This window comes from Eutrigla gurnardus, assembly GCF_963514095.1.
Source record: "Eutrigla gurnardus genome assembly, chromosome: 1".
NCBI lineage: Eukaryota > Metazoa > Chordata > Actinopteri > Perciformes > Triglidae > Eutrigla > Eutrigla gurnardus.
Genome location: NC_139915.1, coordinates 531,883 through 556,395, shown reverse-complemented (window position 1 = coordinate 556,395; position 24,513 = coordinate 531,883). Strand labels below are relative to the sequence as shown.

At 42.8% G+C, this 24,513-nt stretch overlaps 1 long non-coding RNA gene across 1 annotated transcript; it reads left to right on the top strand.

Annotated features, from left to right (window-relative positions):
- Positions 1-1,424: 1,424 nt before the first annotated feature.
- Positions 1,425-23,249, top strand: LOC311011476. Its single transcript, XR_014596893.1, has 4 exons — positions 1,425-2,620; positions 3,164-3,539; positions 6,709-6,917; positions 23,041-23,249. It is a non-coding gene; the product is annotated as an uncharacterized lncRNA (long non-coding RNA).
- The last annotated feature ends 1,264 nt before the right edge of the window (positions 23,250-24,513 follow it).

The following is a 24,513-nucleotide window of genomic DNA, read 5'->3' as shown; positions in this document are numbered from 1 at the left end:
TGTAGATATCAAGTACCTAATAGAATAGGAAAGCCTTTGTCAGACAAGTTCCTTTTCTCTACCAGCAAGGAATATTTAACTATTTTTCACTTTGCACTCTCAAACTTTCATTTAAGGTTAAATTCAATTGAATTATTTTCATAACTTAGGTAGATCATGGATGGTATTTGACCTGCAAAGCCCACCCACATGCAGATTGCTGTGAAAGAGCCGATGCTATTGTAGACCTACACCTGATCTCTGTTCTTTCACAATCAGCAAACTATTGCTATGCATGCTACTGTGCAACGCTTGAAGGTGTCCATGCAATGGATTATGTTTTGATGGATTTTGATGGAAAGATTGTGTAGATTGAAAATTTGCTTTGATACAAATATACTTTTTGTCTGAAGCCTAAGGTGTGTCCTTTGTGCGCCACATCAAGTGCATTCTCACAATACTGTAAAGGGCAGATTGCCTGAATGTCCTGAAAAACAAAAAATACAAAACAACAACACAATATTGTTTTTAGCTATTTGCTAGCTAACTTGGCTGTTGCTAACAAAGCTCAGCTTGGCTCAGAAGCCTTTAAGCTACACTGTGTTTCTCTACCTTGTCGTGAGATATCGGAGCTGTTGGATTATTACAGCTGAGCCTGAATTTGTGAAAACTGAAAGAAATGGCATCCGGCAATTGACAGAATTGCAGCATTATAATGTCTACGATTTACATTTTGAAGCTAAATCTATAGAACGCGGCCTGTCAGGACCTTCATTGCTTAAAGTGTAAACTTAATTTAAAAATAGTTTGACTTTAGATATTCTTAGCTTCATCTTTTTAAATTTGTTCCCAGACATTAAACTCTCTCATTATCCAGTAAATTGGAAACAAAAAGGTCATAGTTACTGTCAGTTATGCTTTGCTAAAACAGTTTGCTTTCCATAATATATTCGATTGGATGTTTGCATTCTCCAAAGTGCCTTTCTCTCTGTGAGTGACTGCTTGATATGAAGGCTTATTAAGCCCTTTGGCAATCAATAGCAGCCTAAATGATAATGTCCCGTGCCCAACTCAAGAGCTCAAGGCCTGAGGAGAGAAAGACCTACCCTGCCCTTCCTCCCACTTCCTGTTGTACTGCCTTTCCTTGTCTTGCCGACCACAGCTGTAGCAGCCATCACACAACCTCAGGCAGGCTAGTTAGCCCTGAGAAAAGAGCCTGAACCCCGATCAATAACTTTAGTCTTGTCTGCCTAATTGCTCATTGGTCGACATTGGCGCCGGGCTATATGTAAGTGCATGTTCCCCCGAGTGATCGACTTGGGCTCTCTTTCCACCACTTCCCGCCTCGTGTTGGGCTCACGGTCGGCTCCTCTCTCCTCTCTCTTTTCTCCTGTCCTCGCCTCTGTTCGGAATGGATGAAAACCTGACCTGATCAGATTCTCCTCAGTTATCTGGGATCGGGGATGAGACCATCCAGAGGCTCCAAAGAGATGCGTTGCTCCATCGCCAGGCCCGTGACTCTCAGGCTGCTCAGGTAAATATCCGGGTTTAATGACGAACAGGAAGATTAGCCAGTTGCTCTCGCTCGCAATTTCAATGAGCGCCAGGAAATTAGCAGGTGTCGTTTGGGGTTTTCTGGGCGGCTTATTATATGATCTAATGCAGACACACTTTATGAGCATGGAGCAGAGTATGGAGAGGGCAGTATTGATTGTGCTCATTGTGAATTATGTGAATAGATAAAAGTGTGAGTGTGCATATATATTAGGCAATTATGCGCTCAGGTGCTAATGTAAAAAAATCTGCTGAATAAATATGAAATATGCCTCTATCAGCATCCAGCTTGTGTTCCCTCGACGCTGGTCATTTGAGATGATAATTGGGATTGCGTGTTTGCCTTTTTCTGATGAGACGAGATATTGTGATAGCTCTCCACAGCCTGGATTTAAATGTGTATTGATCAGTGTGAGGCTCATGAGCTCAAATCAAAACAGCAGCACAGCCCCTGCACAGTTGCATATATTTCTGTCTTTGTTTTTTCACATTGTATTTTGAAGAAAACCTACAATCCTTTAAGCATCGGTTACTCCGTAACATACGAAGCTCATTTGTATTTGTTCTCGCCCTCTTTTTGCAGTAGTAGTGTGCTAATGTCATGATTTAAATGAAGTATTGATCAGTTTAGGAGGGGAGAATAGAGAGAGAGGGAGCGATTGTGAGGGAAAGAAAGCAAGACCAGGGTTATCGGTGTGGATCACATACAGAAAGAGAGTGCTAACGGATGAGACGCGTTTTTTAAGCGATTCCGTGAAATGGATTTTTGCATAATCTGTATTTTTTAATTCAGGAATTACCGCCAGCCTCCTTTGTTTGACTTATTCCAAGAAGCAAACATGGACACGGAGATGACACAGTGCTTTGAACAGGACAAGAATGGAAATAACTGCCTTTTTTTGCTCTTGGTTTTTGTTGATTTCATGGAGTATTTGCCAGCCGGTATGCAGATGGTTGAATACCAGCTATCCAGCTTCATGCTGGGGTCCCCATCCTGTCTGGTTTTAATTCCTTCTGTAACGACGACACTGCAGCAGCAATCAGGCACACTGGATTAAAGCCTCCGTCCAAGTGAACCCGGAGCTAGGTCTGTTTGTCTTCCTCTTACTGTCCTCTCTTCCTTTCTCCCAAGCTCCCTCCTCTTCCTCTCTCTCTCTCACGGTCTTCGGCTCTCTCTCTCCCCTCCATCCTTTGCCCTCTTGTGATTTAACACAGCGACGTGGTATTAATTAGTGGCCTGTTTATTATTGTGGATGCACATACTGGGCTGGCGAGTGTTTTGCAAGAACCGTTTATTTCATCCTTAGCTCAATATCGTAGTTACGTCACTGTTGATCGCATAGCTGCACGACTTCGCTGTTACCTTTATTTTTCAATATCGCATTCATTTTTTACTTTTGTAGTGTATCACATGATATTACACTGCTGCATTGTTCTGAATAGCAAATGTGTTCCTTTGAGTTTTTCATTTCTATTATTGATCACTTGTTATTATGGTTATAATATTTATTTGTATTTTAAGAACAAGAAATTAAATTCGACCTAATGAAATAGGTATAAATATATATATATATATATATAAAGTTCCTTGTTGACTGTCCAACCTGACTGTACGAACATTTGTTTCCAGAAAGCTCAGCTTAAACTTCAGCCGTTCTCCTGACACAGAATTAGCAGATGAAGGCAGATATGAGGCCTGCCACTGATGGGACAGGACACCGGCCAGCTTTATTTCAAGATGGGGAACCATCTTAGTCTCACCTACAGTGAGCAGGTTGGCTGCGCAGAAAGGATAAGCTCTGTGCACTGGATTGATTTTTCTCCTCCACTCGCTGCCCTGCCTCCTTTTGTGGTTCAATAGCTGGACATCCAGGAGCAGGGATCTCTCATTCGTTGCCTGAACTGCAGGAGAGCCGACTGGATCTCCGGAGCAACAGAGCCGCATGCAGCAACACCAAAAGCAGCTTCAGAGCCAGACTCAGCAGGCCCAGGAGCTCCAGAGTCAGGTACAGTGCTCATTGCCAGGCCTGGGGGTTTCCAGCAGGCCTCAGACTCATCATGCTTCATGTGCCCATCCCCATCAATGCATTCTGAGCAGAATAGCATTTTGAGGAGCAAATTTAAAATATTTCAGCATTGCTTCATTTAAATTAGACGTAGTAGTTCTGGTGTCATCTGACCTAGAGAAATGCAGCTTATGAAGTCAGATTAAAATGTATATATGTATATTAGGACCTATAGATATGAGACCAACAATGCAAACGTTATGGCATTTCATTCCATGTGTGATTTATTGAAGTACACAGATGTTGAACAGAAAGAAATAAGGAGCTTGTAGGCGGGGATGTATGTCAACAGAGTCAACAGACAAACATGTTCTGTATAACAAACAGGCACTTAGTCACAGTGACAGACATGACAAACCCTGGATTCTGGCGATTGATGACTGGGTTTTCTGACATATATATACAAAGAAAGAAAATGCTGATTGCCACCTTCCCTGGAGAAAAAACAACACTGACCAATCTGAATCTCTGACTGTGTTGATTGATGGTGTCACCTGTTGCTAAGCCTTTGGGCAGACTCGGTTTGTGTTGTTCAATCAGAGCCTGAGGTGTCATCTCAGTCGCACTCTCTCAGTATTGTTGCCTGGAACATTCACAGTCGTGCCTCAGCTTCTCTGTGAATCCCTGCTTATTTTCTCCGTCTCCCTACCGCTCCTCCAGATGTCATTGTGTGACCATCGCCCTCCATTTTCACTCACTTCTTACCCACTCAGATACTCTTTCAAACTCCCCGGGAGACGCTGACTGTAAAATGCTTTCGTTCTTAATTCCAGTCCGTTTCAAATTGAAGACACCTTGTGGCGTTTTTGACCATTGGTGGCGCTGTAGAGTAATGTTTTGATTAGCGGCTATTCTAAGTTTGTAACTTGTGTGTTTACAGTGATGCATATGCAGTGTAAAAGCATGATAATTATGTGATAATAAGATTTAGCATCTCCATCCATATCTAGCCCACATGATTTAAATTCAGTATTATGGTATGGTCTGTCTGCTGTATTGCAGCATTCATACCCATGAGATAATTATTAATATATTATTATTAAAGAAGAGGTATATTTTTAGTCAAATCGATTATGTATTATAGAAGCCAACTATTCTGCTCAGTGGGAACTTCTCTGGTACGTCAGCACTGTAAACCACACAACCATTGATGAAGTGTACTTGTAGTCTATATTGAACCCGATGACATAGAATGCTCCTTTATGCTGGACTTTTTTCTACAGGTTCAACCTGTGTGATCAAAATATTGCAGCTTATGATCATTTCCACAAATATATCTTCCATAAGCCTGTTTTGATATATGTAAGTAAATGTAACATTTTATTTTAGTATGAGTCTATAACATGCTATTAGAGGCCCAAAGCCCAAAGATATATGACAAGTATGCCATGATTGTTTTTTCAGTCCTTAAGTGTTTAGTTTGACTGGAGTATTCAACTATCTAAGTAAAATACATTTTTAACATAGTAGACTGCTAGTTTTACATAGTTTTTAAATCACCTTCTCTTTTGTTAATATTAATTATTTAAAAAAAATAGTAAAATGAAAGTACACATATACAAACGTACACACGCATTTCATTTTTTTGTATAACTTGTAATATAGTGTGCCAAGATAGTGTCATCTCCATCATGTTTCCTCAGCTGCGGTTTAATGGGCATCTGAAGGCAGAGAATGAAGCAATAATGAAAAGGAATGTAAGGTTGAGCGTGGAGCTCATTCTAGCTCCATTCTCATAACACACGTCCACAGACATACCCAACCATTCACATCCACAAGGTTACCCAAACTCTATGTACTGTGCATACTTGGGTAAACAAAAAAGCAATCCTGCTCCAAAAGGGAGACGGAGACATAATAATGTCAACTTCCATGAAAGATACATTTCCTCTAATTCTTACTCTTTTTTAATCCATAGTTGTCACCAAAAACAGTGTATTTGTTATTTATATTGTTGTTGTTGTATATGTAAGTAGTTCTCCCTTACTACTGTACCTATACCTTAATGATGGGATGTAGCAGGTCAGAATGGAAAGTATCTGCCCTCTAAAGCAATACAATACAGACCACATGGTATAATAACTTTAGCAGAATATTTAATGGTAAATGTATTCCGATGGACATAACAGGCAGTGTGAAACTAGTGAGGGACAGTGTTTTTAATGTTAGAGGGAATAACTAACAACTCAACTCAACAACACAGAGGTTCAGCAACTATTGGCCTCGGCGTAACCTTTGCTTGAAGTCGAGCTGAAAGCCATTACTGAAATAGCTGGTGATGAGGCTAACACTACGTTCAGAAATGTAGCATACAACCATACAATCGCTAAACAGTAGAATGCAGTAAAATGGGCCAAACACTAAAGCACAATTCTACAGTTATTATAAAGGAAAAGACTCAATATGTTGCCCCTGCATTTTTAATTCTTTAACAGTCACATAGGAGCATAATGTTTGTGTTTCATTTCTGCTCATATGTGTCTCATGAGTTTTGTAGTTATGAATTCCCTTTTGGAAGTTTCTACTTTTATGGATGCACAGCCAAGTCTCAGGACAATTAGTGATGGATAGTTATTTACACATAGATATGGGTGAGGACCTTATGTAGGAATGTATAATGCTAAGATGCATAGTGGGAGATAGGCTAAACTTATTTACATAGTTCTGCTAATATAATAATAATAATATCATGATTCTCAGAACTGGAGTTTAACCTTCACTCACCACTGGTCTCTCAGGAGTAACAGAAAAAGACTGTATTTAACGCTTGTCTCTCCATTTGGAGATATGACTTTTATGTGTGTTTCATACATATTTGTATTGATATTTAAAGGAATAGTTAGACTTTTTGAGAAAGGAATTCCCCAAAAATAGTCTCGGGACTAACCCTCTTTTACAGACATTATATATGGCATTAATTAGTGCGCTCTAGCCAGCGTAGATGTTCTCCTGTTTACAGACTTTAAGCCGGGATCAACTAACCGTCTGCAGCTTCATATTTAATAGAGAGATATGAAAGTAGTTTCTCAGCAAGAAAACAAAGACACATCTTCCCAAAATGTCAAATTATTCCTCAAAGCATGTATGCTCGTTTGTGTCTGTCTTCCAGGTGTAGCAGTATTGACGGAGAAAGTGCAGCATGGGGCCGGCTGGCTGCAGAGAGCACCCAGGCGGGGCACAGACGTTAAGACCTGGAGGCTCGTCTGGGGCCTACCTGGGTTATACAGGGCCAGGAAAAGGACACGGGACACCAGGAGCAGGGTGAGACCACCACTGCTTGGCCTGTTACCATGTGGGCGTCCCCACATAGACACACAGGTAAGATACTATTTAAAAAGTAATACAAGGATTTATTCATTTAAAAAAAATCTAAACTCTCAGACGAACATCCACAATACTGCTGCATATTGTACTGTTTTATAAAAAGAAATATAACTAATGTCTGGAAATGTACAATTATAGCATATAGTTACTATATACCAGTCAATGTGTGGGCCGCTAAAGTAATGCTTTGGTTGTTGTGAATCATATTTCAAATCTACAATTGATTAATTGATAAACTACTCTGGGAAACAAGGGTTCTATCTGCGGCGTTGTAAACGAGCACCAGCTCCAACTTTACCTCACAAAGTAATTACTGTCTTTCTTACTACACAGTGTATATGCATTGTCTTGCATTAGTGCCTTAGGTTTAATACATTGCCTCTCTCTCAGACATCCATTACAGCAACACTACATTATTCTTACTCACTGGAGGTTTAGGAAATTGTATGTGAGAGAATTTATGCGTGTGTGTGTGTTGGCGCGGGGAGATGTGTATAGGTTTGCAGGCAGAGCAGAGTTTTTTTATATATATAAATATATATATATATATATATATATATATATATATATATATATATAATGCGTGCGTGTGTGTGTGGGTTTCTGGTATTTGTCTCCTCTGTCTCCGTGTCACCTTTGTTGACTTTGTCTCTCTCCTTCTGCAATGCTGTGCTCTCCGCTTTAATGACGCATATATCCTATCTCCAGTCGCTGCCTAATCCCAGCAGCGCTGGCTCAGGAGCAGATTACTGTTTCCAGACACCAGAGGAGAGAAGAGCAGAGCGGGGTGGGGGTTGGAGGGGTCGAAAGGTAGAAAGAGATGCCACAGTGATACAATAGACAGAGAGATCAAGGAGGCCAACGCATGCATGTGAACTTGCACACATTTGCACATACAGTATGTCAATATATTTACAGATGTCCGCCAAGAAAATACAGTCGTTATCTCTTGTTCTTCTCTCCCACATGCTCATTTGTATTTCCCCATTTAATTGAAACTGAGCACTGACTTATGAATTCATCATATATTTCCACATTATCAGTTATACAATGCAATGGAAAAGCTTTGTCTCCTAGTGTAGGAAACAAGACACTGGACATCTTAATGATTGCTTCGCGTTCCTGCTGCTACTTGCAGAATTGGCCGACATGGCTGCCTCAATCAGCAGGTACGGTGCTCCCGACTGCTCAGACCTCAGCCAACAGCATCAAGATAGTGATTTTACAAGGTGGGGCTCCAAAGCAGATCAATAAAGTCTCAGGTTATTATTGCATTTTGTTCACATTATTATTAATCCCTTTGTAGGATCACAATGTTATTTTTTAAATATTTGCCACCCTTCAGGGTTATTCAGGATAGAGGATAGATTAAAGCATGGACAATGATGACAGCACAAGGTGTAGGTTAGCAGATTCCAGGTGTAAATAATTGGGAGTTGTATGTGCTGAAGTGTTGTCTGTCCAGCGCCTCCTGTCACTGTCTGCCTCCCAAGAACATGACTTTTAGCACCAAATGATTGCTAATAAAACGTTTGATTGAGAGGAGAGGAGAGCGGGCGCCATAAACGGGCTGGATCCTGCCCTTTAATTTCTCCATCGTCAGAGAATTGGTTTTGCTGTGCTGCAGAGTAGGTCCCACACACAAGCCTTTTAGTTGTCTGCCCAAGGACTGAAATTTAATTTAGCCTGTGTGGGTGGGTGTGTGTGTGTGTGTGTGAGTGTGTGTGTGTGTCCATCAGTCTGCCTGTCTTTGTGTCTGTCTGCTCAGTTCGGAGTGCCTCTGTGTGCAAAAATACTCGCGTTGCATGAGCTGCGTATGTAAGAGTTTGTGCCGCATTGTTTGTTTGTGTGCGTGCTGTATTTTGTGCTTTCCTATTCTCCAGTGATTTAATCGTTTTACACTGCCAGGTTTTTACAGTGTCTGGTTATACTGAGGCGGTTGTTTGCTCTGCACACTGCTCTGTTGTTTTCTGGATTTGAATGCTTGGTGGTTTAGTTTTCCAACCGATGATCATTGTGTTAACCTGTAAACCTCAAAGTGGCCCCACTTACCTTTGGCATCATCGGTTTGTTGTCGAAAACTTTTTGGCAGTAATTTTCTGTCGAGTGTATGCTGATTGCACTTTTGGAAAGGAGCTGAATTGTTTAACAGCGGTTGTGTTGGCTTTGCAGTGTGGCTAGTTTGGAGCAGTCCTTTGTGTGTTTGTGTTTATGGCGCTGGTTCCTGATGAAAGCCTAGAGCAGACGCATATATCAGAGCTCCAGCACTAATAAAAGGCCGGCAAGCTGTGCTCCTCTCCTTCTGGGAACAGCACCGCTTTTTACTGCTTCTCTGACAGCAAGATAAAGTGCCCTTCCAATTAGAAAAATATTTGGCCACATACCTACCAACAGCAATCCCGTTTTTTTTATTTTTTTTATTTTTTTTCATGCCATTTGATCTGTAATCCTTGCTATTTTTACCGTGTGCTTTCTTATCATCGCGTCCTGGGTATATGCACATGTTAATGTGCGCCCCACCACTGCATCATAATGCTGTATAATGAAATAACCATGGTTTTATTTTGGATGTCTCTCGTCTCATTTTGGGTTTTCTTTCAGAAAGGTAGGGCTGTGTGCTACTTTGGTTCGGCGGTGAGACAGTATGTGTTTTAGCATTTTGCATGAGAGGATTCATGCTGCTGGTTGTGTTTGTGTTGATGTCATTCTTGTTGCCCCTGTCATCTGTGCCTTATATAGAGATGCATATATATATATATATATATATATATATATATATACTTAACTGCTGGTGTTAGTCCCCATTTCTTTTTAAGAATACTGTAGATGTTTTTTCCCTTTTTTCTAGAGTGCATTAAAATTAAATTCGCTCTTGTTGTTGTGAAAAGAGGCACACGTAAAAAAAAAATAATTGGCTGTAGGAGAGAACAAAGGGCTGGCTCCTCTCTCCTCCCTGCACACACCAGCAAGGCATTAATATCAAGCCTGCTGCATTGTTCTGCTGTCTGCAGCCATCCCCCTAGCCAGACACTCAGCTTTGGAGAAGTCACTTTTAATGTCTGATAATCAAGGTGAATTTTCAAAAAGCTGCCATTTTCAAATGATGGTGTATATATTATGTGTAGATGGGAGTTCAGGAGCAGAGGAGCTCCACTTGGTGAGAGAGAGAGAGCGAGAGCTTCAACCATGCAAAGTGAAAGAGAGACACCTAATGGTCAGAGAGGGAACTGCAGGCTGATTTGAACTGATCAGAATTCTGTGAAGGACGGAAGCCAGCTGGTCTATCAGTATCATTGCCGAAATGTGCCTGATAATTTATTTTGTATTGAACAAATGTTTTTTTGGTAAGTAGTATCTCATTACAATGAGTAAAATATTGCAGCATCTGTATGTGTGGGTACTGTATTTTTGGAAGACGCTGTCTGCTGTTGCCCTTTGCTGAAGGCAGCTCTTGTGCAGCATTATTGGGGGAATGAGGCAGTCAGCAGCAGAGCAGTGGAGCTCCATTTCCTTGCTACAGGGCACAGACTCATCTTCCCCTTGCTCCTCCCATCTCCCCTCATCCCCCACCACCAGGTATGATTATTTCTCCTCTGCTCCACCGCACCATTATATTCCAGGTCCGCAGTTACCCCTGTCATTTTTCATGGCATGTTTTTGCCCGTGTGCAGTGCTGTACATTTGCACTGTGCCAGTGCAATATGTTAAGGAGGTGAATATATGCAGTGTGCAGAATGTAATAAGTATATATTTATTTTCTTTGCTGGTGATTTACTGTTTTTTTTCCCGGTGGCCGGTTATAGCCATGTATCTTAACTAACATGACTGCTGCGTATGCACTCGCCTCCAAGGCTTTTTATTCACCGGGGGGAACAAAATTATACATCTGAGGCAGACTGGTTGTTTTTCGTGCTATGACTGTTAAAAACCTGCTTGGTGTTTGGGGGATATAAGCCTAGCTAACACCAGATGGGTGAAGTTTGTGGTTGCGTGTGTGGCAATTGCTGCTGTTGACAGCTGATCAGGTGATCGGACAGGATCAGGCTCACTGGGCTGTTATTTGTTCTTAAAATACTCCCTTTAACAACTAACACTGAGCCAGGTATGCAGCCATCCACAGCACAGGTTGTGTCTGCCTCTCCGTGCTGCCCCCCAGTTGTCCTGCAAAAAAACACAGAAATGATAAAAGTCACCAAAACACACACACACACACACACACACACACACGCGGCTGAAATTGACATTATAGTCTGAGAGAAGGTAGATGCAACCCTGTGAAACTTAAATGGGTTCTGCGCTGGGAGCGGCACGGTTTACAAGTCTCCCTCTGTGAGGCTGTCACAGTGGGACGCTCGCAGACTTACAGACGACAATAATAATAATAATAAAAGAAAATTAATTCTTAAATATACACAACCTGACTTTGTTATTGCACCCACTGCCGCCCATAAATCCTAGGATGTACTCCTAGCTCACTGTGAGTAAGTATTTAAAAAAAATGTCAACAGTGAGTAGGAAACAGTAGCAGGACATTTGGAGGCGATATCGACAACTATAACAAAATCAGGGAGTCTACCGCAGAGATGATAAATATAAATATGATCCAGTGTGTTTCGTTGTGAAAAGACACATGCTACTCTACACATCACTTTATGGATGTGCATTCTTTTAGATGACGTCCGGATTGTGTTTATGTATTACACTCGTATACTGGATGACAGTGTACAAATGTCTTTTATAAAGACTACTTCATCATTTTTGATATTCTTGTTTTAAAATATTTACAGTGGGGGTTTGTTTGTATTCAGTGGTATATGCTGCTCCTATATATAGAGTATCTGTCCCCTGGTGGTATCATACCATATCTGCGATGAAGAACAACTTTGAGTCTGCTGGCAGTTCCATATTGTATTGTCATATCTGTCAGTGTAAAGACTGCCAACTAGGAGGCTCAAATTACTTCTTTTTGTGTTGATTCATGAAAATATTCAAAAGTGAAATACATCTCAGGGCTTTCACTGCTTGTTCATGCTCCCGTGCTATGCACCTGATACCTGGTACGGTGCCTTGATGTAACATTGTTTATAGATAACTCGGGGGTTTTGCCTTCAGTGTGATTGCATAATAACCGAGCATTCAAATGTGTGAGTGCTTTATTTGTTCCCCGGCAGTAGTCGTGATAGTGTTATTTTTCTCCGGCTGGTTGGAGGGCATACTTTCAAAGTGTGGATCTCAGCTGTGGTGCAGAATAAAGACGGAGGAAGGAGGAGGAGAAGGCCACGGGCGTTCTGATGAAAGGATGTGCGTGGAATCTGGGGTGTGGAGAGGGAAGGAGCGTTTTTTGCCAGTCCAGTGTGGCAGAGTAGGCCTGGCCCGGCGCCAGCCTGGGCACTGTGCCCACGAGGAGGCAGTGTGTGGCCGGCACTGACTGTAGCACACACACACCCAGAGAGAGAGAGAGACGCACAGACAGCAAGAGAGACTGAGATATAAATGTGCCTGTGGGTGGTGTCTTAGGCTGACTGGCAGAAGAGCTTTAGTCTGCATTTGCATGTGAAGGGGCCAGGATGTGATACAGCAGGAGAGTGGAATGCAGCCGGGCAGAATTAGGGGGACACTTCCTGGACACTCTTATGTCACCCGCGTTATTGGTGTGAACAAACGACTCTGGTTAAACCTGCGGGTAAACTGGTATCTCGTTGTTATCACCAAGGAGACGACGGGACATTTGGCACAATTCATTTAATCAGGCATTTGTTGCTTCTTTTAATCATGCACTTTATTGTGGCTGTTAATTGCTTTGTCTATTGTGTCTTTATGCACTGACTGAGTAAATACTTTCTCCATGGGACGCAAATGTTATCTCTTTGTATGCATTTACATATTGTTTGCCTTTCTACATATTATCTTTCTCCCTCTCTCTCTCTCTGTCTGTTCTCCTCTTTGTATCCTTAAAATATTCTGCACACCCCTCAACAGTTCCGCATGGCAGACAGCCTTAATATAATCTGTGCGTCTGAATTCTAATTTATACCGTCAGGATAAAATAAATAGTCTGCAGTTAATTATAGGGAGCCGGCTCCTGGCTTTGCCCTGATGATTTATGAAGTGCATGTAGGCATTCTGCAACGCATTTTTCTTAATTTATTTTTAATCTGTCTTTCAATTAATTTGACTGCAAACGTCTTAATGATGGCAGAGGGCTGAGTTAATGAGGCCGGCGAGGTGAAATGAACAGGCGCTCACCCCTGTGGGGTGGAAGTGAGAGGCTTTGGTCAAGCTGAAGGTCTTATAGACATAGAGGCCTGCTCCCTGCCACCACTTTACACAACACTATTTGTTGTCAGAGGAGGTGGTTCTACTGAGGGAAATGAGGATTTTGACACAGAGTGATTGTCCAATTCACCCTAATATCTACTAACAAATTCAATCCATGAATAAAGGTTTGGACTAATGACTGCACAGTTAAGTTAAAAATGTATTACAGCTTTCAAAGTCTGGCTGTTTGCTGATTGACCGATCTGAGTAAGTGGATTTCAGGCGTTTCTGCTTTTCTCCTTTCTTTCTTTTTGTCTTTAAGTCCGTGTGGATTCGGCTGCTCATGTAGTCTTTGTCCCAGTGTGTCTTGACTCATGGCTCTCTAGAGAAGGGAAAGCAAGCTGCAGTCTGTGCCTCACAGACAAGAAAATGCCCCGTATGATTAGAAGCATTTTATCCATCGTTTCACCCCCTCTCAAATTAGACCAACGTCTCTTCTGGACTTGTTATGCACCATCGTTTTCTGCCAATTAGCACGGAGCATCTCGGCGCTGGAAGGGCCTGGTGTGGGTTAGGCAGGAAGGCAACGTTACTGTGGTGGTCAGCTACCAGACAGCTCACATCAGCCTACCCCATTAGGGACATCCGCACACAGCTCTCTGCATCAGGATGCTCTCATTTACCGCCTCCACATCCAGCCATTTATCTCTCTTTCCCCCTGCTCTCCCTCGCACACTCTTCTCTCCCTCTCTTTTTAATTTTCCTCTCAAAAACAGATCCCACATTAAGCAGCCAAGCATGGCTGGCTGCAGTGCCTCTCCTGAAAGAGCAAAGGAATGATTTAATTTCTTCTCCTCTCTGTCTCTGTGGCCTCCTCTCCCTGCTCATACACAGATCATTACACACAGAGGCCTCATTTTCATCTCCCTGTGAGGGCACATGCAGGGCTTTAACTAGTCAGCCACGCCATGGCCATTGCTGGCGATCAATACCTGTGGTCAGGACGGAGCACGCAGTGCTTCCTAAATAGGCCCTGCAGGTCCGACCATAAAACACCTTAGAGGCCATACATGCCACCCCATAAATCACACTTTTTTGAAGGGGGGGTTGGTTGGGGGGTACATTACTACGGTGGAGTGAGGGGAGCCAAACCTCGTTGGATGAGTTACCCATTGAGCTGGGGTAATGATGATTAAGAGGTCATGACACGATTCAGAAAATACTGCTAAACTTAAGATTCAGGGCAAGAGGTCACACCAAATGAGTCTGGTTGGCATGGCGATTGGATGGGGGGGTGGAGTTGGAGCTGTTGTGTTTCTCTGATATATATACTTTAAAATCCACTGTTTTGTTATATGTTTGGTTTTTTTCTTAACTGATAAACAACAAAACAAGTTAAAGCGGTTGTGAGAGACTTAGCAAGGTGACAAATGTCGTTTGCAGTACGCAGCAAAGTACACGGTATGTATTCTGCAAAGACATCAGGGCCTGCAGAGATGGTTTAATTTAAACTGAGAACTGCTAATGAGATTTTACTCTGTTGGAACCTAAATGAAACCGAGATAAGCTCAGAGGAATTGTCCATTTGAGTTTTTCTATATGGATAGTTCCCTGTTTGGTTGGCGGATTGCGGGACTGGAATAGGTGATATATGGACCAGATCAGAGTTAGCCTGGGGGCTGCGAGACGGGGACAGAAAAAATGGATGCGTTTCTCATCTTGCCTTCGCCTCCAAAGCTCTCAGCTGGCCTGATCCCTACATTAACCAAACAGATAGCCAACAACTTTAATTACCTTTGCATCCAGTCGCTCTCCCCATCCACCACTCCCCACTCCGCCAGTGCAAATGAAAGAAAGAGAGGGGTAGAAGGAAGAGAAGCATAATTACTTATTTTACTGGAGTGCGGCAGAATGCCTTTTGCCAAATGACTCTAATTCCAAATGGTTAACAAGATTTTTCTTTTTAATAGAGCCGAATCCATGTGACAGCAAATTGCTTTCCTATTTGGGGCCTTAATGGCTTTTCATACTTTGCACTTCCAATAAGCAGTAAACTCGGAAATTAATATTGCACACTGTGTTATGATGCAAATGGGACCCAGATAGGAGAGCTGTACCTTGATGCAGAAACCTCTGATTAGATCCATAATTGCTCTGGTGGGATGATTTTTCCCATTTGTTTGAGCTTATTTATTTATTTGTATAATTCCCGTCCGCACGCTTCACTCCAGCGTCATTATCAGCCGCACATCTGCATTGCTGTATGTTGCATTTCACTTTTCAATGTCTTTTAATCAGTTGTAATAGAAGATAAACATAGTCACGACTTCTAAACATGATAATAGTGAGCCCTGCCACTATTTCTTTGTATTAAGTAATTCTCCAAGACAAAAACATTCTTAAGCAGTGCTTGAAGTAGAAAAATAATAACCGTTAGCGTGGCCAGTATCAACAAATCATTATTACATTAATTACTTGAATAATATCCGGGTTCAGGGATCCTCCCCGAAGATAATGTGATGATTTTTGACATAAAACCATTAATTTCACATAATTTATTCCTACAAGATAAAGCCCCAAAAGCTGAAAGACAAAACGTGCTATCGTTAAATACTACTTTTATTTAGCCTACACATATCACAGCCTATAACAATGAATCCTCCTGGAAACGTTTGACCTGTAGAATTATATTCTCTAAATAAAAAGAGCAGAAGATCATAAAATATTTTAAATAAAGTTTCATTATATTTGCTCACAAATTAGCTTGTATCGATACATTACAGCAACCTAGTTCTCACCCAGAGGCAAGAGGAAACCCTGTGGTTATGGATTGCCTGGAGAACCTGACGTGGAGGGGGAGAATAGAGAACAGCTTGTGAGAAGAAAAAGTCATGGCATGCCAAAGACTAAAGCGTAGAAGTGTGAGAACCGCTCAAGCTTGTTTTTGAGTACGTTCTTCAAGTCGACTTTGTCTTCTGATTGAGACAAATCCAAAAACTGAAGATCACCCTCTTGCTCGTGTCTAGTTTCAGAGTTGTCTCAGACTCCTCGCACGCTGTCGTGTGAGCAGGAACAATCTCAAAAGATATTTGTGCAAGGTGTGTTTCTTAATTAACTTTTGATCCAAGTCATTTCATTTCCAATTCCATTTTACACATTCTCAATTATTAATCCTTGTCCGTGCATAAGGTATTGTATTCTTAAGAAGTGGGATCACAGAGTGGGACACAGTGCACGCAGCACATACAGATACAGCGGTGATCACCCGACAGAAAGCATGCATATATTCAGAGGTTCACTGATGAAATCAACCCTTTGTTCAGCTCATGTCACCTCCATCATACTGAACAGTCTTTCTGCCTTTCTGTATCTGATCTGTGTTGTCTTGCTTTGTGTCCACTGCAACACTGCCATGAGCCTCCTTTTAATGCAGATAGCACTGTGCTAAGTTCTCCAGGGCTGTCATTAAAAAGAGAGGGGTTGAGACCACCCTGCGTTTTAGCTGCAGCAGCACACACACACACACACAGCCAGACAGAGATAGCAAAATAAATGCAGCTGGATGGGCCTGCAATTGCTGCCAACGATTGAGGTTAAATGTCCTTTGGTGTGCGGGGCCTGAGTGTAGCAGCGGTTCAGCCAGATATTGGTCACGTGATCCCTCATACAGTCTGATTCCTTGGCTATATCACCATGGCAACCCTTCATTTCTTCTCAGCACGATCCCATTTCACCTGTCATTTTAGTAATTGGCTCTGAATTTTTTTTTCTGCGCATCTGGAGAAAAAACAGTTATGATGATCATAATAAGACAATATTTATGAACAGTGACAGGCAAGTGTAGGGAAATGGGGAAAAAACTAAGCTTTCATTATAGGCTAGAATATTAATGCAGCAACAGGGACTAATAAAGCTTGTTCCCCTTGTTTTCACAGGTTCCTGCTCATTGTGTGCACGAACCCCACTGTAGAGTGAGTCTGAGTTTTCGATTTGGTTTTAATTGGGTCACCCTCTCCTCTCCTCTCTCCTCCCATGCAGCCTTTCTGTTGAACTCAGCTTAATTAGACCTACAAGATTGTGACACTACCAGAAACATATTATATCTGCTCTGCCTCTATTTCCATTGATGTTCTGTTTTTAGAAGTATTGATAAGACAAGCTATGTAATGACATTTGCTATACCGCTGTAGTCATTAATGGCCCTCGGCTGTGTATAGCAGCCTCAGAGAGAAATGGATAAAAGGTTTTATGGAAATAAAAGACGGTTCCTGAAGGTGGAGATAGCCGGGCCCTAATGACTGTTGTGCCAGTTGCTCCTCATTAACAAGGTCACTGGCATCAGGACCAGCTGAGATCTGCTAAGTGGTCTATAGCCTTTAAAATAGCCATGAGGCCTTTCCAGGCGCGCTGCACCCGCTGACACCCTCACCTCTGTGAAACGTGGAACAAAACTTATATTTTCTCTCCTTATCCTATTAAAACTCTTTTTCTACCAGGCCACAGTGGAGACGTGTGTGCAGGCATGCTGTATTTGCATGCATGCTTCTATTACAGCAGACCAGGTCGTGGTACTTAGAGAGATAGCGCAAACCACTCCTATTAATTTAGTATTTATTGTCTTATGCACCAGCAGTGAGCGATATGCAACTTTATTTTTTCCAATTCATGAGCTCCTTCAAAAACTCATTAGATTTTCAAATATCAACATCGCAGTTACAGTGTTCTGCAACGATAACAAATCTCTACACTGTAGATGTTTGTTTTTTTCTATAGAATGAGGACATAAAAACCAAACCATTCAGTCCCGCTTTAGAGAGTAAAAACAAGAAAGCCAAGCACAATGTCGGATTTATGTATGTGCTATGGTGGGGAATGTCAGTGGAATTAATTGATTTGCCTATATTTATCAGAAGAGAGTAAGCGCCTAATCCCAGCTTGCATTATTAAAGATAATACCACAGTGGTTTCTGCAAGACCACCACACTGAATCAAAGTCTGACATGGACTCGTGATGTATGGATATATTATTCAGAGCATCGCATGGGCCTCGGAACGGTGCAGGTCCTTTATCTGCCCTCCCAGCTTACTGCCTCCTCATACGTACACACACATGCACACAACCACCACTCATCAACCCCTGGAGGGCACCTGTGTTTTCAAAGTAAAGACCACTTAGAGAATAGCCCCAGGCGTCTGAATACCGAAGTGCCCTGTTTTACACATTTGAAGCCTCTGTACAAGCCGGGAACATAAACACTCTCCGTAGCCCTTGTCTCCTCCCAAGAACACCCCTAATACCTGAAAAACGGGAAACCGCTAACATAGACATATGGAACATATGGTCTGCGGGGACTTGACCACGTTAAGGACCTTCGTTGATGTGTGCAGCTCATCGGACGGTAACCTGGATGAGTGTAAGAAGAAAAGCTCGCGATCAGATTAGACTGTTTCTGTGACAACAGACAATGAAAGCAAACCGCTTTCACTGACAATACCTTGTGTGTTCTACAGGTTAGTGAACGTCTTAGTTTTTAAATATCCGTGCAGGTTTTCTGATGCCGTGGAACAGTTCACATGTGTAGGAGGCGAACAGCTCCTCCTCCAGAGGCAGAGACGGGGTTAATGATCAGACATTTCATTCAATCCCCCAGTCGAGTAAATGAGGTTTGATCAGATGCCAGGAACAGGAGAACAAGCAGCTCTCAGAGTCGACTTAACAATCTGTCATAATGAACGCTTTAATATTAAAAGAAAAACAATCCCATTAACATGCGGAGAAAAGACAGGTTTTCGGGGGGGAAAGAAAAAGAAAGCTGTAATCTAAATTTTTAATGGCCGTTCCTGTATGATGACTTTGTCTTCGTATTTTGTCTGTTTGGGAAAGGGAAACGAGCCGGTGCTGTCACATTTAATTCAGGCTACCCTTTTGTGCCGGAGCAGTGGGTAAATAGCTGGGGGAGTCATTTGAATGTCTTAATAGATGCCGTAACTGCTCCATCTCTAAATGTGTTGAAATGGAGGCGTGAGGAATGGCATCATTAAGGTAATGTGTTCAGGAAGCCAAATGAGTTGTGCTCTAACCTCTGCTGCTCAGCCTGAGATTCGGTAAGTGCACAATCTTAGGTCATCTTAATCAGAGAGAGACTACACTTATAAACACACACACACAGCCTCATTTACATGGTGAAATTGCTCTCGAATGAGTCATACAACATGTCTAGCTGCTCTGTTTATGTATTCCTGTGAAGATCCGGTGTCTGCGATGCCGTTGTTGAGATCCGTTGGTGAAGTCATACCACCAAACTGCTCTTTTACTGGCCTAATGCAAAGGGACAGATAAAGCTGTCATATTTAGGGAGGCCAAATATAAAGTTCTTTCAACTGTGACTCCCTAATAGAAGCCAGTTTTGAGAGGAAAGCTATTCCGGCCACATATCCTTATTTTTCTCAGCCTCAGACAGTATGTCCAAGCACAGTTAAGCCCACAGTTCCTCTCCCTTCTCTTTTCTCATGTCAACCCTGCAGCGAGAATCAACAGCCATCCTTTTCCACCCGCGTCCAGCGTCTTCTTGCCCGGTTCGGAGGCAGTCGGTAATGACCAGAGGATCTGGTGTCGCTCGGCGCTCTGATGTGTGTTTTATTTGGGCCGAGGAGTTTTTAGTGATGAATTTCTCCCATCACATTCGCCACTGTGGTTGACCAATGAGTTTTGTGAAAGTGTGGCCCGTGGTGTTTTTCTTTAATAAGTCCAGAGGTGAGGCAAAGCAAACAGACCATCAGTCATCCTGTCAGGATCATAGCCTCTGATTAGCCCAGTGTATTGGTGGAGATATTTAACCTGCCACGGTCGCCACGTCACAAACCAGCCTTATCCTTCATACAAGGACTCGTTTTAGTTTGCAAAAAAGTCCTATTTTTGGCCTTATGTCAATTTCTTTCATCAGCTACTTCCCGTGTGACAAGATGAGAATTATTAACGTCTCTAAGGTGATGTTTTCAGTATTTTATTTATATATAAGCGTACAAAATAATATTCATCATTTGTTACCATTCAACTGATTTACTGTATGAGAAATGCATGCGTATTCATACACACATATTTGTGTTTCGGAGGGAAATAAACGCATTTTTATGTCCTGCAAAATTGATGTGAGGCTGCTCTGTAGTATATTTATTGTCATAAATCAGCTACATTATTGTATTCATGCTACGACCACTTGGAGAAGCAGAAGCCAACTTCAGACTTGACCAATGTGTCTTTTATGAAAAAATACTCTAAAGGTATTTTACCTTTTTGTATAGTTAATAGAGTAAAATAACAACCAGACTGTCAGCTCTGCTCCTCGTCCCCTACCCTCGTCCCCTACCCTCGACCCCTTCCCTTGGTCCCCTACCCTTGTTCCCTACAATCGTCCCCTACCCTTGCCCCCTTCCCTTGGTCCCCTACCCTTGTTCCCTACAATCGTCCCCTACCCTCGTCCCCTACCCTCCTACCCTTGGTCCCCTACTCTCAGCCCCTACCCTCGGCCCCCTACCCTCGGCCCCTACCCCTGGCCCCTACCCTCGGCCCCCCAACCTCGGCCCCCTACCCTCGGTCGCCTACCCTCGGTCCCCTACCCTCGTCCCATACCCCCCTACTCTCAGCCCCTACCCTCGGCCCCCTACCCTCGGCCCCCTGCCCTCGGTCCCTACCTTTCGTCCCCTACCCTCTGCCCCTACCCTCGGCCCCCTACCCTCGGTCCCTACAATCGTCCCCTACCCTCGTCCCCTACCCTCCTACCCTCGGTCCCTATCCCGGCCCCCTACCCTCGGCCCCCTACTCTCAGCCCCTACCCTCGGCCCCCTACCCTCGGCCCCCTACTCTCAGCCCCCTACCCTCAGCCCTTGCCCTCCTACCCTCGGTCCCTACAATCGTCCCCTACCCTTGTCCCCTACCCTCCTACCCTCGGTCCCTACCCCGGCCCCCTATCCTCGGCCCCCTATCCTCGAGCCCCTACCCTCGGCCCCCTACCCTCGGCCCCCTGCCCTCGGTCCCTACCTTTCGTCCCCTACCCTCTGCCCCTACCCCGGCGACCTACCCTCGGCCCCTACTCTGTTCCCTTTCCTTCCTCACCCCCTGACACTTGTGTGGTCCAGCACATTCCATGGAGGGCCAACCTGAACAGTGACACTCTCGCCTTTGGGCGTCGGTTACACACCTCAGAATGGATCTTTATTTACAACACAGAACTCGGAAACAGCTGGTCAATCCATTTAGCCTAAGGCCACTGATTTGTTCGTATTTACTACAACAGCCAAAGAAAAGCCGGGGTATTTTTTTCTCTCTCCTTCCTATTGATCCGGCGCTTAGAAAATCTGCCCTGCTGTCTAAACACTATTGATCCCTCCTTCTCAACGACAGGCTCTTGCACCAGTGTATAAAGGGACTGGATGAATTGAAATTTCATTTCCCACAACTTGTTCCTGTTATTTTTACCCTTTTTTCATCGTAGGGAACATGGGAGCTGGCAGGCCGCCACTCAAAGAGAGTCGATCAGTGTTGGGCTCAGAGGGGAGCGGAGGGATAGAGGCGAGACTGGTTAAGGTCTTAACACCACAATGCTATAGACAGGTCTTGCTCTTTCACTTAGACCTCAGTGGACCTTCAAGGTTTTTAGGGCATGTCTGTTTTTACTTTACGACTGATGGCTAGCAGTCAGAATGAGGGTTAGCCACATTATAAATCAGCCAGGTAGTAAGCCATCAGTTCAATGAATGTGTTGAACATACAGGTGGTTCACGTCTCTTATCCCATCAATGGCATGTGTAATTAACCTCACTGCTGACCAACATGCTTTTTCCCATTTCAGTGAGCATTTCATTTGATTTCTCTTGGGTACATTTTTTTATTATTGTTGGATAGCAGCTGTTAAAAACTTAATTTAGTCTTTCATTACCTATTGGCATATGCTATACATCAATACTGACTCATCAAACTCACAAAACAAATGGAAAGCAAAGGTGAAAATTATGGAAAGGATCATTGAATTAGTCAACTGGTCTCAGATGTTTCTCCACAAGCCCTCAAATGTCCAAGCAAGCAAGCTGTGAGAACAATCCCATAGATGTCATAGATAACTGATCTCAAGCAAGTTTCAAGTGTTTGCAAATTGATTTTTGCAACCACAGTTGCATGAACTGGAATCAGTGGGTGCCTGTAGCATAAAAAGAAAATCAATCTAAAAATGATTGCATGGTTTGGAAAAAGGTCACTAGTAGTTGTTTTAGTTAATGCGATGAAACATGGAATATCATGAGTATGGCCCTTTAAATCACTCATTTAATACTATCCATTTTTGTGTTTCGAGGGTTTTGAAATGTTGAGGTATTTTCTCCAGATAGCTTAGCATTTCAACTTTGGTAATGGGATCGTCTTTCATCATTGTCCAAAATGCAGAAAGATGTTGACCTCTTATTGTTTTAACTGCTTTTTCTTGATTGAAAAACGTGACTCATAAAAGCATAATGGCGAATTCAAAATGGAGAAAATAAATAATAACAAAGATCCACTGTGAAGTAAACTTTCACTGTGACACAAATTGGTCTGAAATGTGTTTGTTTTTTTGTAAAAATATTTTAGGATCTATTAACTGTGTTAATCACTAATTCTGTTGTTTTTTAAATATAAAAATGTTGCTATTATTGCATTATATTTTGTAGCTTCCTCCATAAAGGTTGGTCCCATATTTCCAATGCAAAAGGAGATGGTAAATGAAGGACTGAGCTTCTATCACAGCTGCCACTTCCATCACAAACATCTGGATTAACAGTGTGTCTGGAGGCTTCTTTAACCTAAAATATTATGTGTCCACTCTCATAGCGTTCCATATGAAGAGGAAACCTGCAAAGCTGCCAGTGCATCCAAGAAGAGGAGTTCCACAGCGCCCCACATCGGGTAAACCAACCACTAATGAATTCTGGTCCATCTGCCTCACAACTGTGTCCAACTCTTTCCATTACAACAAGATAGAGTGATACATAAAAAGGGAGGTCCTGTTTTAATTAACATCAATATTCATGTAATGGTCATAAAGCCAGCCCACATTCCATTTCAAGCTCTTAGTGTTAATGCATATTTTAATACATTATCATTGCCACCATCATAATTCTTATAATGATAACTGTAATTATTAGATTTATGCCAGATTTATGTTTTTTCCTTTCCCAGAGGGCAGATATTTTCCCCCGGCGTGTAGTGTTTGCAGTCTTCCCCCTCCCAAAACACTGAGCAGACACTGATAAAGATAAACACACTAACACCCCGGTGTGTCTGCTGCTGTGCCTGTAAAACACTCAATCTGAATTGCATATCCGCCTTGCCACCAAGCTTGTCATAAGCTGTATTAAGAAAAATGGTCACACGCTTTGACATAAATTGGAAAATGACATTTCGAAAATGGGCGCTGCTGTGGAAATTAGAGATATTAAAATTATAAATCAGTGTCTAGAAGTGCAGGGGGGTGTGGTGGCTCGGTGGCTCGGCTTCTCCTTTTCCGTCTTCCATCTCCATGTTCTCTCGCTCCATTTCTCTCCCTTTCTTCCCCTCGCCACACTTTCTCGTTGCATTTTCTCCGGAGGCAGTTTAGGGTCGGAGCCCAGAAGTCAGTCCGGCATAAGTGGTTTTAAATGCAGCCACACACGAGCCTGCCCCACCGGGACCATCCCGCCCTCTCGTCCTGCAGGAAAATCGGAGGATACCGTGTGTGCAGTGTGCAGTGTGTCCGCTGCAGGTGTATCTCGTCAGCTTATTGCTCGTCTCTCTCTTGCTGTAACCTGCTAATGGATCATCTGTGAGGTGTGATATGTATTATGCAAAAGCGAGGTGTGCTGACACCTTTAAAAACAGACAGCTTCAATCCTCTGTACGGCTCACCTCTGCTCCCTCTTTCCTGTCTGTGTGGTTAGAGGGAGGAGGAGGAGAGGCAGAACGGAGAACACATCTCTGAGCTACAGGTGCAGACAGACAGGCCAACCATGCTGCTGCAGGATAAGAGGCGAGAGCTGCAAAGAAAGGTCGGTGGCCTTCCCTTTGACTAAAGGCACACACATATATGAATATGTATACATTCACTCAACTCTTTTCCAAAGGAACGAGTGAAGGGTTTGCCACTACATATACGAGTGCTTATGTGAACCTTTGGCTTTCACTCATTATTTCTTTTGATTGAGCTCAAAGAATAAAGCAAGAAAAGGCTGGCAGTACTGCAATCCTCCATGCCTTGACCTGTGGACCTCCCCCTTTTAAAGGAAAATAATAGTCCCTCCCTGAAGTGGAGCTGTAACTATACAACAT